At 36.2% G+C, this 13140-nt stretch overlaps 1 protein-coding gene across 4 annotated transcripts in view; it reads left to right on the top strand.

Annotated features, from left to right (window-relative positions):
- Positions 1–3619: 3619 nt before the first annotated feature.
- LOC105219032 (zwei Ig domain protein zig-8) overlaps positions 3620–13140 on the top strand; it is a 243943-nt gene continuing 234422 nt past the window's right edge. For 3 of the 4 annotated variants that reach the window (XM_054233434.1, XM_054233432.1, XM_054233433.1), the window contains exon 1: positions 3622–5331. The gene's annotated coding sequence lies outside the window, so the exon portion shown is untranslated. Of the gene's footprint in view, positions 5332–13140 lie in introns of all 4 variants that reach the window. The other variant, XM_054233435.1, reaches the window with a different exon arrangement.

Here is a 13140-nt window from a genome sequence, read left to right as displayed (position 1 = left end):
AATGTCATGAACCAATCTAACGTTTCAAATTTTTTTAAAAAAAGTTATCAAGCTCTTAAAAAATCACCCTTTATATTCATCACTGGAGAACCAGCTTTAATTTAGTTTCCCTTTTAGGAAGTGAAATGGGGCCAACATCTTCTCTTATCCATTAATCTGTCAGCTCATGTGTCTTATCTTGTCAATAAAATTTTGATTTCGAAATACATATTAGCTATTCTACATGCATTATCCCTTATATCTAGTACTTTTATACCACAAATTGGCAAGTATCTCATCCTCTACGATCACTAAAATTAATTTTAATGCTGCAGTCTTCTATGTGAATCTTAAGGTCAAATCTCATTTAAACTCTCTATATATTACAATGAGAAATTGGACAACAACACAATTTCAAATATTATCGGATTATTTCACATTATATATTATAGAAACTTTTATTTGAAATGATTTATATAAGACTTTTCAATACCCCAAATACTAAATATATATTTGAATGTGTATCGGTGGGACATCTTTGAGTGATTAAGGGAGTATATTTTGCTGATAATAATTCGATTTTTTGTTAGATACAATCAGTTCAGTAATATCATAAATTGATATATTTTTGATCGCCTCCATACGAGATAGACTCTTTCAAAATTCTGCCTCGGTTGTAAAATTTTAAATTTTATATTATGCCCAGGCCGGTTGACGTAGATATAGCTTGATCATTTTTGTTCTTTTGTTCGTTATGTCGATTAGATATTTTTCAGTATTGTTTAAATACAAAAGAAGTTTATTTGGTGTTAAGATACATAAATCATTTTTATAAGACCGTCAATACCTTTATGTTTAAATAAGTAAGGAAAGGCTAAGATCGAGTGCAACCGAAAATTTGATACTCTCGCAATTTATTGAAGCAATTTTATTAAGATAACATACAAATTTACCCATAAATTCGGCATAAAGTTTAATAGAATAACGAAAATCATCATATGTAGTATATGAGGGCTGAGGTAATTCCTGAACCGATTTCACTTATTTTCACCATCAAGGTACATTATATCCAAGACTATACGTTCACTTAATTTTGCTAATATATCTAACATATTAACCGATATATGCGGAATAAACACCCCGTATTTTTGAAAACCCTATAATTTGGTATATGGGAGCTAGGAGATGTTATAACCCGATTTTAATAAGTTTTGGAACAGAACATACTTTATTCTTTTTCCGATATTTTCGGTGAAAAAAAAAATCTTAGGCACTGAGTTCTTCATGTTCGATATCCGGGGCCTTGAAAAGTTATACTCCGATTTCGACAAGGCCACACATGATATATAGTATTTGTGTAAAGTTTTATTCCGCAATCTTCATCGGTTCCTTATGTATACATTTTAAAGTGAAGGAATCAGATCGAATTCAAAATTTAGTTATAAGGAAAGTAGTAGTGGTTGTGAACCGGTTTCATCCATTTTCCACACGTGAAAATATTATATACCGAATTTCATTGAAATCGGTCAAGTAACCGATATGGGTTTGGTCCCATAAATGGGCGACGCCACGCCCATTTTCCATTTTGTAGCAATCTGAGTGTAGCTCTCATCTGTCATTTTTCTTGTAAAATTTAGTGTTTCCGTTAGTGAGTTAACGCATGCCCCTCCCTAGTGCGATTCTTTATGCCAAATTTTACTTTTATAACTTTATCTATAGCTTAGGTATGATATTTTATGTGTTTTCACCATTTTGTGGGCGTGGCCGATTTCGCCTATTTTCAATACCAACCTTCTCAGGGTGCCAAGTAATATGTATACCCAGTTTCGTCAAGATATCTGAATTTTTACTCAAGTTATCCGTTGCACGGACAGACGACCATTCGGATTTTGACTCGTCTCGTCACCCTGATCACTTTGATATATATAACCCTATATCTAACTCGTTTAGTTTTATGACTTAGAAACAACCGTTTTGTGAACAAAACTATAATACTCTCTTAGCAACTTTTGCGAGAGTACAAATATTACGAAAAGTGTATTATGAAAAGTGTAGTAGAAAAGTAAGTTCTAACATATGTAAACATGTATGAATGTGTGTAGTCACTGATATCAACAGTATTCGTCAATATTGATATATGTGTGTAAGCTTGGGCTCGTTAAAAACTATTGAGTTGAAACTAAACGTGGGAGAATGTTGTAAGCATGCGGAGTAAAAGGAAAAGTGTCATCATGTGATTGCCAAATGCCGGAAGCAGAAAAACAATGGCTGCGACAGCTACTACGACGACGGCGGCGACGACGACGACGCTGCTACCGCTGCCGAAAAAGGAAACGACAAAAGGTGAAATGCTTACAAATATTCTTAGATGTACATATGTGAGTATAAGTAACCAAATTTGTAAAAGGCAAAAGCGAAGGAAGTAAAGTAAAACAAAATACTTAATGAACAAGTCGTTCGAAGGAAGAGTCAGTAAAATATATAAATTCGCACGCTGCGTATTAATTGTAGACTATAGAAAGAGAGCAGGCAACTTGAGTTTAAGAGCAATGGAAGCGGTCTTAAGAGCTTTTAGTTTTTGCCTTTGCTGAATTGCAGCGAATTCACGTAGTGAAGAGTTCGCAATATTTAGAAGACGTAAGAGGCCTGAGACAAATAAAATTTACTTAAAATCCAATTTAAAGCTATACGAAAATTGTTGTTGCTTTCTTAAGTTATGCCTTAGACGGAATTTTAATGAGTAATTTAGGTTCGTTTTAATTCTGCAATTATAGAATTTTTTTCTTACGACTTCAGTAACGTGAAAATGTTTATCAGTTTTCGAATTTTCTACCATAAGTTGTACTCCTTCGAACCATTTAGAACAAATATTCTCATAAAAGTATTTTGGTTTTGCAGTAAAAGGTCGGAAGCTCCACAAAACAGCTGTGCGCTGCCGATACCAACACACCCACCACAAGCATATGGAATTATTTATAAAACGAAAATCTGCGAATGTATTTATGTACAGAAGTATAACTTTGTAGGTATTTGACAGTTATTTGTAAGTACGACTGAATCGACTGTTTATACTTCGCACGAAAAGCGCTACAGGCACACATAAACAGGCTCACACATACTTGAAATTATTATAAGCAACGAGCTTAAGGAGCGCACGACCTACCAAAAAGTAGGATAAAAGCTTTGCCGAAGCAAAATTGGCAATCGTTACACATTGTAGTTAAACGAATTTGCGAGTAAAATTTAGAGAGCAACTGATGAGAGCACACACCAGCGAGAGAGTCAAATTTGAAACCCTAAGCAGCCAAATTTCATTGACAACTCCGCATGAAGTTGAGTGCACAAAATAACTTAACTGCTACCGTTGGCTTCTGAAGCGCTTTTGCAATAAAGGCCACTCCACTTTGTGTTGAGACGTTGAAATATGGAGCTACTCGCTCGCGCGCTCCCATGCTCAAACAACGAGTTGCTTTTGGTCGCTGTGTATTTGAGAGCAACGAGCACGATTAATCGAGCCTTGCTGCGATTCATAGTGCGACGAGCGCTTACGACGACGCTCGTTTTGACAGCCGCCTCCTAAATGTATGCCACACATGTACGCATACACTCCCGCATTGACGTTTGGCTGCCACTCGTGCTATGTGTTGCGCTGCACGGGCGTACACCAGGACTAGTCTACGGTGAATACTCGATGATAGCTGACCAGTGGCAACGGCTACCGACGCACGACGCAAGTGTTTGACGCTGAAATAGCGCATCACCAAAACCGGTATTGATATTTTCACAGCGCACATTTTGGGGCAAAATCGCAGAAAAAAAAATTAAGAAAAATTTAAATTTACGAAAATTACACAAAAATATTTAAGGTGACAAAGTGAAGAATGTGGCTACACTAAGGTAGCTTTGTGTTGAAAATATTGGTTGAAAAGCTAAAGCACCTCAAGTTCAGTAGAAAATTCTGTGCACGTGCAAGGAAGGCTGTATAGCCAGCGGTACCGTGGTGTGGTACGTATAACGGGTGTGTGTTTGTCCGCTGTATATAAAGTTTTCCGCACATACAATTCGACAAAGCTGCGTGTCAGTGCGTTATCATTGTGTTCTTACTTTCTCGCTTCCATTTCTTTCTTGCCACAAATTTTAAACGTGTGCGGTTCTTCGTTCGTGAGTTTTACGTGCGTGTTGCGTTATTTGCTTTTGTTTTTGTAACGCTATCTTTTAGCATTAAAACGTCAAGTCCCGTTGTGGCACCTTGAAAGCGCGCAGTGTTGCGTGAAAAGTCGGAAAATAAAGGCGGAAATCCTAAAAGTATGCAATAAAAATATGAAAACTGTAATTTCGCGAAATAAAAAGTGTGTTGTTGCAAAGGTGTAATAAACAAAAAAAGAACAGCAACAACAACAACAATTACAACTTGACACCTTTTTGCGCGTCCATAAATCAAAAAGTGCATCCGCTTGCGTGTCACGCATGGCACGCGCTCACTAAAACAACACATTGCAGCGCTCTATGCAGTACAGTGCAGTGTGAAAAAAAGTGCAATTCACATACACAATCGCTGCCGTTCCGGTTGTTGCAACACAAACAACAAAGCAACTCTGCATTTATTATTCATAAAGTCAAATATAACAACAACAAGCAGCACACGGTGTAACAGTGCTTTGCAATATGAATATCTAAAATAAAATAAACACAGCAAATAAAAAACAAACAGCAAACGTACTTGAGTACTCGAGTTTTGAGTGTCACACGCCTGCGAGCGCATTTCGTTGCATACTTTTCAGCGTCCGGTGCGCTTTGTTGCCGCTTACATATATACATGTACATGTAAACATACAAAATATAGCATTGTGTAGTGAGACACAACGCGCTGTTAACCTAAATATTCACGACAAGCAGCAAAAGGCGCAAAAGAAAAAAAACAACGCTCGCTTGAAATAATGGCAGAAAGTCAAAAAGCTGTGCCACATAAAGTGTCATTGCCATTCGTGTTGTTGTTGTTCGGTGCATAAGAAAATTTGTATAATCGTAATTAATACAAGTGCAAATGCTATAAATCACAGTGTGCTAAAAAACTGCTAAAAGCTTACAAAAATTGCTCATTTGTGTATGTGTGTAAGTAGCAGCGCTATTTGATTTTGTGTAATTTACTACATTGTATAAAGCATACAATTTTATAAAAAAGTACATAAATTGAAATCTGTGTCAACGGAAGTGTGCACAGATAAATTTTAATTTTTATTGCATAATAAATCAACGCATTACCCTTTTGGTGGTGTTAAATTTTGAATTAACAAAGAAATAGTTTGTCAGTGTCACGTGAGCTGCAAAACACACACAAAAGTGCCGGAACAAGTAAGTAAAATTTAAATTTTCCTGTTAACATGTATGCTTTAAGGTTTGTCTCGGTTTAAAGGATTATAGATCATTTTGACATAACAACCATAATCAAAAAGGAAAAAAAATTGACCATTTCTTTATTTTTTCGACTTACATTAATCTGTGTAAGTCAGTTTTATATTTCAATTCTGTTGAAAGGAAATTTAAGTATTTAGTATTGCTCTTTACCCCTAAAACTAGGCAATGTACTAAGCAAAATTTGTATTACAATTTACAACAAAAGTTCTGCTCTTGATACGAATTATAGTTCAATGAATGTCTCAATTTTCTAAACTCAAACTCTATTTGACTATTTGGTTACCTATTACGAGGGCTGCTATATATATTTCTGGCCTAATAATGAAAATAGGAATATTTATCAACAAAAATGATTTTATTGTTTTTCAAAATATTCTCCATCAAGATTTATACACTTTTGCATGCGCTCAAACCAATTTTCTAAGCACTTTTTTGAGCCTTTTTTTGAGCGATTGTCAAATTGTGCGGGATCCAACGAGAACAAACCTTTTTTACGGCCAGGTGTTCATGCAATATCGAATGTATGCTGGTGAGAGAAATGCATAGGCATGCCTCTAACTGAAGGTATGTTACATGACGGTCTTGCATTATGAGTTCACGTACGGCATCGATGTTTTCTGGCACAACAGCTGTTTTTGGACGACCTTCACGGAATTCGTCGGCCACGATTGAATTCGTTGTACCAGTTTTTCACAGTGCTATAGGATGGTGCTTCATAGCCATACAAAGATTTTAGTTCATCGATGTACTCTTGTCGCGATAATGCACGTCGAAAGTTGTGAAAAATGATCGCACGAAAATGTTCACGAGTTAATTCCATTTTTTGACCGAGATGAATTTTTTAATTCCCTGTAAAACGTTCTGAGTGATGTTATGCTAAAAAATGTCAAACTTTCCAATGGAAATGTCAGATTGCACCTGGCAACACTTAGTGTTGCCTAGGACAGAAATATATTGTAGCCCTCGTAGTATTTACAAAGTGTTTTTAAGTCCAGACATTCATTAAGGCGGGTATTTTTATGGAATTTTTTAATAGTATTTTAATTTAACTATCAAATGAGTTGTACTTATATATTATGCGAAAAGCCTGAGTTTCCGATTTGCAATCACTAATTTAGCTTTTTCCATCTTGGAATGGTATTAGCTTATTCGTTGGAAAAAAATAAATGAGTGCGTGAGAATGCTCGCATTTCGAATAAGTTAAAGGCTTCTGTGGAAGTTTGCAAGTTATAGAACATATAGCAAGAAAATAATGCTTTACCAAAGGATACGATAAGTAGAATTCAGAATATATTTTTATTAGAGGAACAAGATATAAAGTTGTATTTGCTGGCTTTTCGTGTTTGTTAAACTTATACAACATACAACCCCAACTACATGGTGAATTTCGTTTTTTGTTTTAAGAAAATAAATAAACTCAAAGGTTTCTCTTTCAGGCCTTATCACATTATATTAATGGAACAATTTTTCATTAATTTCTTGGACATATCACCCAGTCTGACCGATGGGTACAGCTATTGCGTATATTGGTGATAACATAATGATGATATAAGCTCGAAGTAAATAGATTTCGGTATCTCCATCGACTTAATTTTACTCGAACTATGTATATCATTAATTAACATTAATGCAACTACTTTTAAATATTCGGTCGATTTGTGATTCCCTAAACGTTCCTAAAGTTGATACAAAAAACATTTCTAATGTTTGGGTGTATTTATTTAAAAGTATTGGTAAGTTTTAAAATACCATTTCTTCCTTTCTATACCCTGAACAGGGTATATTAAGTTTGTCACGAAGTTTGTAACACCCACAAGGAAGCGTCGGAGGCCCTATAAAGTATATATATAAATGATCAGTATGTTGAACTGAGTCGATTCAGCCATGTCCGTCTGTCTGTATATATACGAACTAGTCCTTCAGTTTTTAAGATATCGTTTTGAAATTTTGCAGATTTTATTTTCTTTTCAAGAAGCTGCTCATTTGTCGGAACTGCCGATATTGGACCACTATATCATATAGCTGCCATACAAACTGAACGATCGGAATCAAGGGCTTTTATGGAAAACTTCCGCAGTTATTGCTCATAGATATAATTTAATCTCCAAAAAAATTGTTCAGATCGGTTCACTATTGCATATAGCTGCTATACCAACCGGAATCAATGGCTTGTATGGAAAATTTTCGCATTTGCCCTAAATGTTTCTAGTAAACAACCCGGCTAAAAAGAATTAGTAAAATGTTTTCTTTTTTTTACTTACTTTTTCTTACGTTTAGATTTGCTTAAACACATAGTTACTAAAAGAAATGCACCTGTGAAGGGTATATTCGGTACAGCCAAAGTTAACGTTTTTTCTTGTTTCTTTTAGTTTAAATTACACCATGCTCATTCTACAATATATCTCTAACTACGGGATTATTCTTACCTTTCACATATAGAAAAACAACAAAAGTAGAAAGATCACGTATCAAACAAGCATCAAACAATTTCAAAGCTCGAGTGTTTTCGTCCATTCGGATAAGGGATAACCTAGCCAGCGTAGCCGCTGTCTTTTTATTCGCCGAACTATGTCAATGTCGTCGTATAAATCGTACAGCTCATCGTTCCATCGTCTGCGGTATTCGCCGTTGCCAATGTTTAGAGGACCATAAATCTTGCGCAAAACCTTTCTCTCGAAAACCCCAAGAGTTGTCTCATCGGATGTTGTCATCGTCCATGCTTCAGCGCCATACATCAGGACGGGAATAACGAGCGAGTTCTACAGTTTTATTTTGGTTCGTCTCGAGAGGACTTTACTTTTCAATTGCCAACTCAGTCCAATTTCGAGGCTGACAGGTACACGAAATTATCTACGACTTCAAAGTTATGGCTGTCAACAGGGACGTGGGAACCAAGAAGCGAATGCGCTGACTGTTTGTTTGAAGACAGGAGATATTCGGAGAGGTCCTTCCCAATACTGACGGAGCTTTTGGTGTTGCCCAACGTCAGCTTACACAGCTGTATTAGTTTTGTGGGGATACCAAATTCAGACAAAGCGGCGTAATGGCAGCTCCTTTTCGTGCTGTCGCAAGCAGCTTTAAAATCGAAAAGAGGTGGTGTGTGTCGATCCTCTTTTCACGGGTCTTTTCCAAGATTTAGCGCATGGCGAATATCTTAGCATACAACTTACATGCCATTTGGAGTTATTAATAATTTATTTTAGAATTAAAATTTCATAATTGAACTATTATTATTACTTCCAAATATCAACACAATTATTAATTTCACGGACCTTCGGAGCATTATTCTGCCGGTTGTCTGCAATTATGCGATACAATCATTATTCGCAAATGACCATTCGATAGTCGAAAAAACTGCAGCATCAGTTTTTCAGTACTAACGAGAAGCGTACTAGAAGAGCTGAGGAGAGAAAGAACGTAGAACTGTATGTTAATAGTAATTAGAGTAACGATATGATATAATCTAATTCGTATGAACTGTAGAGTATAGTAGTTCATTAAGGGACATCGTATATAGTTTATATTAGACTTTGCTTTGTATATAAGATATATGAAATAAAATTAATATTTAACTTAAATATGATGAAAATTTTTGTAAATACAACAACAATCTTAAGCGTATAGCAACCAGAACTCACAATAGCCAAATCTCAGTACACTGCTGCTTCACGCTAGCATAGACACGAAATAAAATAACAGTAAAAGTGAAACAGGACGCAATAACGGCACAGAGTAGAACTCCATTAGCATTGAATGAGTGGCTGTAGTGCCATCAACCGTCAACCGTCAACAGGAGCGAAAGTCAAGTTATGCAAAGGCCAGACAATACCGTGCTCCTATATAAATTTCACACTTCACAAAGTCACAAAGACACACATCTACATACACAAGCACACAGCCATTCACACTTGCTGTTAGAAATGTAGATTGAAGTGTTTGTCAAATAAAAGTCAGAATGGCGATGGCAGCGGCGTCAAAACAGCTTCAAAGTGCCACTGACAAATAGACAATGCTGGAAACAGAGAGAAAGGCTGTGGCAAAGACAAAGTCCAAAGCAGGGATGTGCTCACACTGTACAACTACAGCTAGGGTAGTTAGTGACAAGGCAGAGCCACTTTTTGTGTCACAAGAACAATGCGAATTTTATTAACGCCCGAGTCAGTGTTAACACTGTAGCCATTGTTATCACAGCCAAGCGCCGCCACAAACGTCGCTGCGGCGGCTGCTGTTGCTGCTGTTGACCTTTAATGTTGCGTTGAAGTGGTTGTTGTTGTTGTTGCTGCTATGGGCGCCTCCTGCCACTTGCCGACACGTCGCCTCATGCGCAACGGCGACAAATTGAAGAGGATGCCGCACTAGAGTTACGGCATTTGTGTGAGTGTGAGTTGGTGGAAGACTGTGGAAGAAGCAGTTGAGCAGAGGAAGTTCAGTCAAAAGTCAGGCATCAAAGTCGCGCGTCTGACATGCGGCTGATGACGTACTTGACACTGTTGGCGTTGTTGTTGTTGCTGTGTTGCCGCGTCATTAGTATGCCATAAAACGCAAACATTCTAGCACACAAACACACACATATATAGAGACAGGCGAAAGGCTCACACTAGCATATTGCCTGCTCAACTGCTTTTAAAACGGGAATAGTGTCAGTGATGCGTAGTGTTGTTATTCGGTTGGTTGTTTGGAAACGCCGTTAATGTATGCCATGGCGTATGAGTGGTCTCTCCCTCCTTCCGCACAGTTGTTTTGGCAATTTACATACTCATACGCCAAGCGCCAAACTAGCAACTAGCGCTTGGTTAGTACTCTTAAACAAACAATTTTTGCAGACAATAGTAAGTTGTGTAGTCAGCAACAAAAACAACAATACATATATGTAAAATATACATATGTATGTGCCACTCATGGCATCATATGTGCTCCCACTTGCTACTCTTCCTGCTGTCTTCTCTTGCTTCTGAATTTTTGTTGCTGTTGTTGTTTTTGTTTCAGACACTTTTATGAAGTTTGCAGCATTGCAAGCAAGTTGCATCCAACAAGCGCATAAATAGGAGTATGCAGTGCAAAAGGCGCATAACCTACTTGCTCGTTTGCATGCGTAAAAATATGCTTGCAGCAATTAAACAGACATTTGCTGAAACTCACCTCACCTCGCTTCGCCCCACCTCGACTGCCTGCCAAAGCAGCAGCCGGCAGCTGCATGGATGCAGAAGGCATGCAGAAAATAAACTTACGGATTTATATCACATAATGCATGGCATGCGAAATTACAGAAGTTTAAGTGAGAGATACTCCTGTGCTCTGCATTTCAGCAACTTAATCTGTGACATGTATTCAAGCAGTAGTGAAAGTGAACTCTCTCATGTGCTCAGATAGGCATTAAGAAAAGTGAAATGCAGGAAAAGTAAACAGTGTAATTAAGGTATAAGATATATAATGCGATTATTATGTCTCATGACGTGTGTCATTGCAGTTGTGAGATATTTGGGCATTTATGAGGACTTTTTGGATATTTTGGAGAATATTAGACCTAAGTGAGCGTATATTGGATATAGTGTAGCTTGCTGGTGAAAATGAATGAAATCGGTTCAGGAATTACCCCAGTCCTCTTATCTATATATGACGATTTTCGTTATTTTATTAAACTTTATGCCGAATTAATGTTATCTTAATAAAATTTCTTCAATAAATTAGGAGAGTATAAAATGTTCGGTTGCACCCGAACTTAGCCTTTCCTTATTTGTTCTTAATAATAATGCCATATATTCCGTAAATGTTTGAATAGGTTTCTCCTCGGATCGTTAGAAATAATAACGTTGTAGTTGTTGTTAAAGCGAAAGAAAACATTCCTTAAATAATTTTGTACAATACCAATTTACTAACAGTTCTTAACCGGTTAAATATCCAAGCGCAGTTCGATTAACGTGAAATATTGATGGGATTACGATATATCATGATCTCATCCAAGCCAAGGAGAACAATATAATTTATATAAGCTGATATCAAAGCAAATTAATTTCGTACTAATTCATGAACGCTTAGATGAAAATATAATCTTAAAACTATAGTATTGTATACTAAAATTTAAGCTACATAGCACATAAGGGAAATTAATAAATTCCACAAAACGTCTTTCAAACATGAAATTTCTGTACTTAAAGTATTAAAATATTTATTTGGTACCGTAAAATAATAAAAAGCATCTATGTTCAAAAGCGTATTGAAATTATATACTTTAAATTCCAAGCAGAAGATTTTAAGCGGAAAAGGTCTTCACTAATCAAATAAGGTATAATAAAATCAAACAGCCCAATAAAATTTATTATCTTGGGTGTATAAAACAATTTTGGAGGTTTGTAAAGGAGAGGATGGCACATAATAACTGTGGTATATGGTATATTTCGGGTCGTTAACATGGGGGCAATAAAGTTCATTGCGTTATACAGTTCCGTTTCATTTATTACTTCAATAAAGTTTAAAATTCGAACTTATGCTGTATGTGTTCAATCAACTCGATTTCATCAACATCGTTTGCAACATCGGCCATTGCAAACATAACTTCACCACCAGTCTACTGACCATTGATGCAATATAACTGCATTTAATTCTGTCCTGTTTTTCTTCACTCGAACTCTTTTTATTTTCTTAGAAATTCAGTTTTTTTCTACCGCGAATTCCAAGTTTTTGTACTGAATGTTCAGTTTTTCAAATGACTTGAATGGTTGGTCGGTAATACTATTTGTATTAGTGTCACTGGTATTTCACAAATTCAAACTATCAATGCACCGCAAAGTGGTTCCACGGATTACAAAATGGTGACACAGTGGACTCTTCGACATTTGGACAATATTTATATATGCTATTTATATGCATCTACTTGAAGGTCCTTTAAATATTTATATCAACACATTTCTTATTAGAACTCAGTATGCTTATACTGCACTCCCCGGATCATCTGGATTGTCTTTGGTTTGTGTTTTGTTAAAAAAATATTTTGCGAGGGTTTTTTTAAATAATAAGCTATTTTAAAATGATTGCCATGGTTATACATTTTACTGTCAAAACATTATCCAAATTAAGATCATTCCATATTAAAAAGATGCCTTGTAAAACAAAATGCAATACTTAAAATACTTATGTACATTACTTAAATTAGTCTATTTTGTTGTGCTGTAATATTTAAATTGTATAAACTACCGTTAGCTGAGCAAAATAACAACGAGTTCAACGTTCGTGCGGACAATGTAACACTTAGTCTTTAAGTAGCAAACGCAGATCAAAGGTTCAAAGGGTGAATATATTATTGTAGTCAAAGTTATCAAAAAGGGATCAAAAGCAAAACATTTACAAAAGCTCCTCGAGCAAACATGTTGGATAAATACTAACATTTTCCTTTACAGACATAACAAATATGAGACTCTCGTTCGTAGATTGGCATTTCAAAGATGGGTAGGCACATTAAATTTAATGGCCTGCAGCAACAACAAAAAACTCATAATAAACAATTTTTTGATTTAAGGATAAACTAATAAGGAGCCCATTAAGGAAGCCAGCAACGCTCGGGTGTGGTGTATGCTTGAATTCGGTTGTGTTTACAGCATTTGCCTCGTGGCACTGCTATTTCGCCCACTCAGAAATAATTAAATTTTATCTCATTAGATGCAACATTTCCAAACAAAGTTTCGTCTGCCTCACTGGCGCAAATGAGGAAATAATAAAGGTAGCTCGGCGTTTTTGGCTTTTGTGGAGACG

The sequence above is a fragment of the Zeugodacus cucurbitae genome, chromosome 6, assembly GCF_028554725.1.
Source record: "Zeugodacus cucurbitae isolate PBARC_wt_2022May chromosome 6, idZeuCucr1.2, whole genome shotgun sequence".
NCBI lineage: Eukaryota > Metazoa > Arthropoda > Insecta > Diptera > Tephritidae > Zeugodacus > Zeugodacus cucurbitae.
This window is presented reverse-complemented; position numbering and strand designations above follow the sequence as displayed.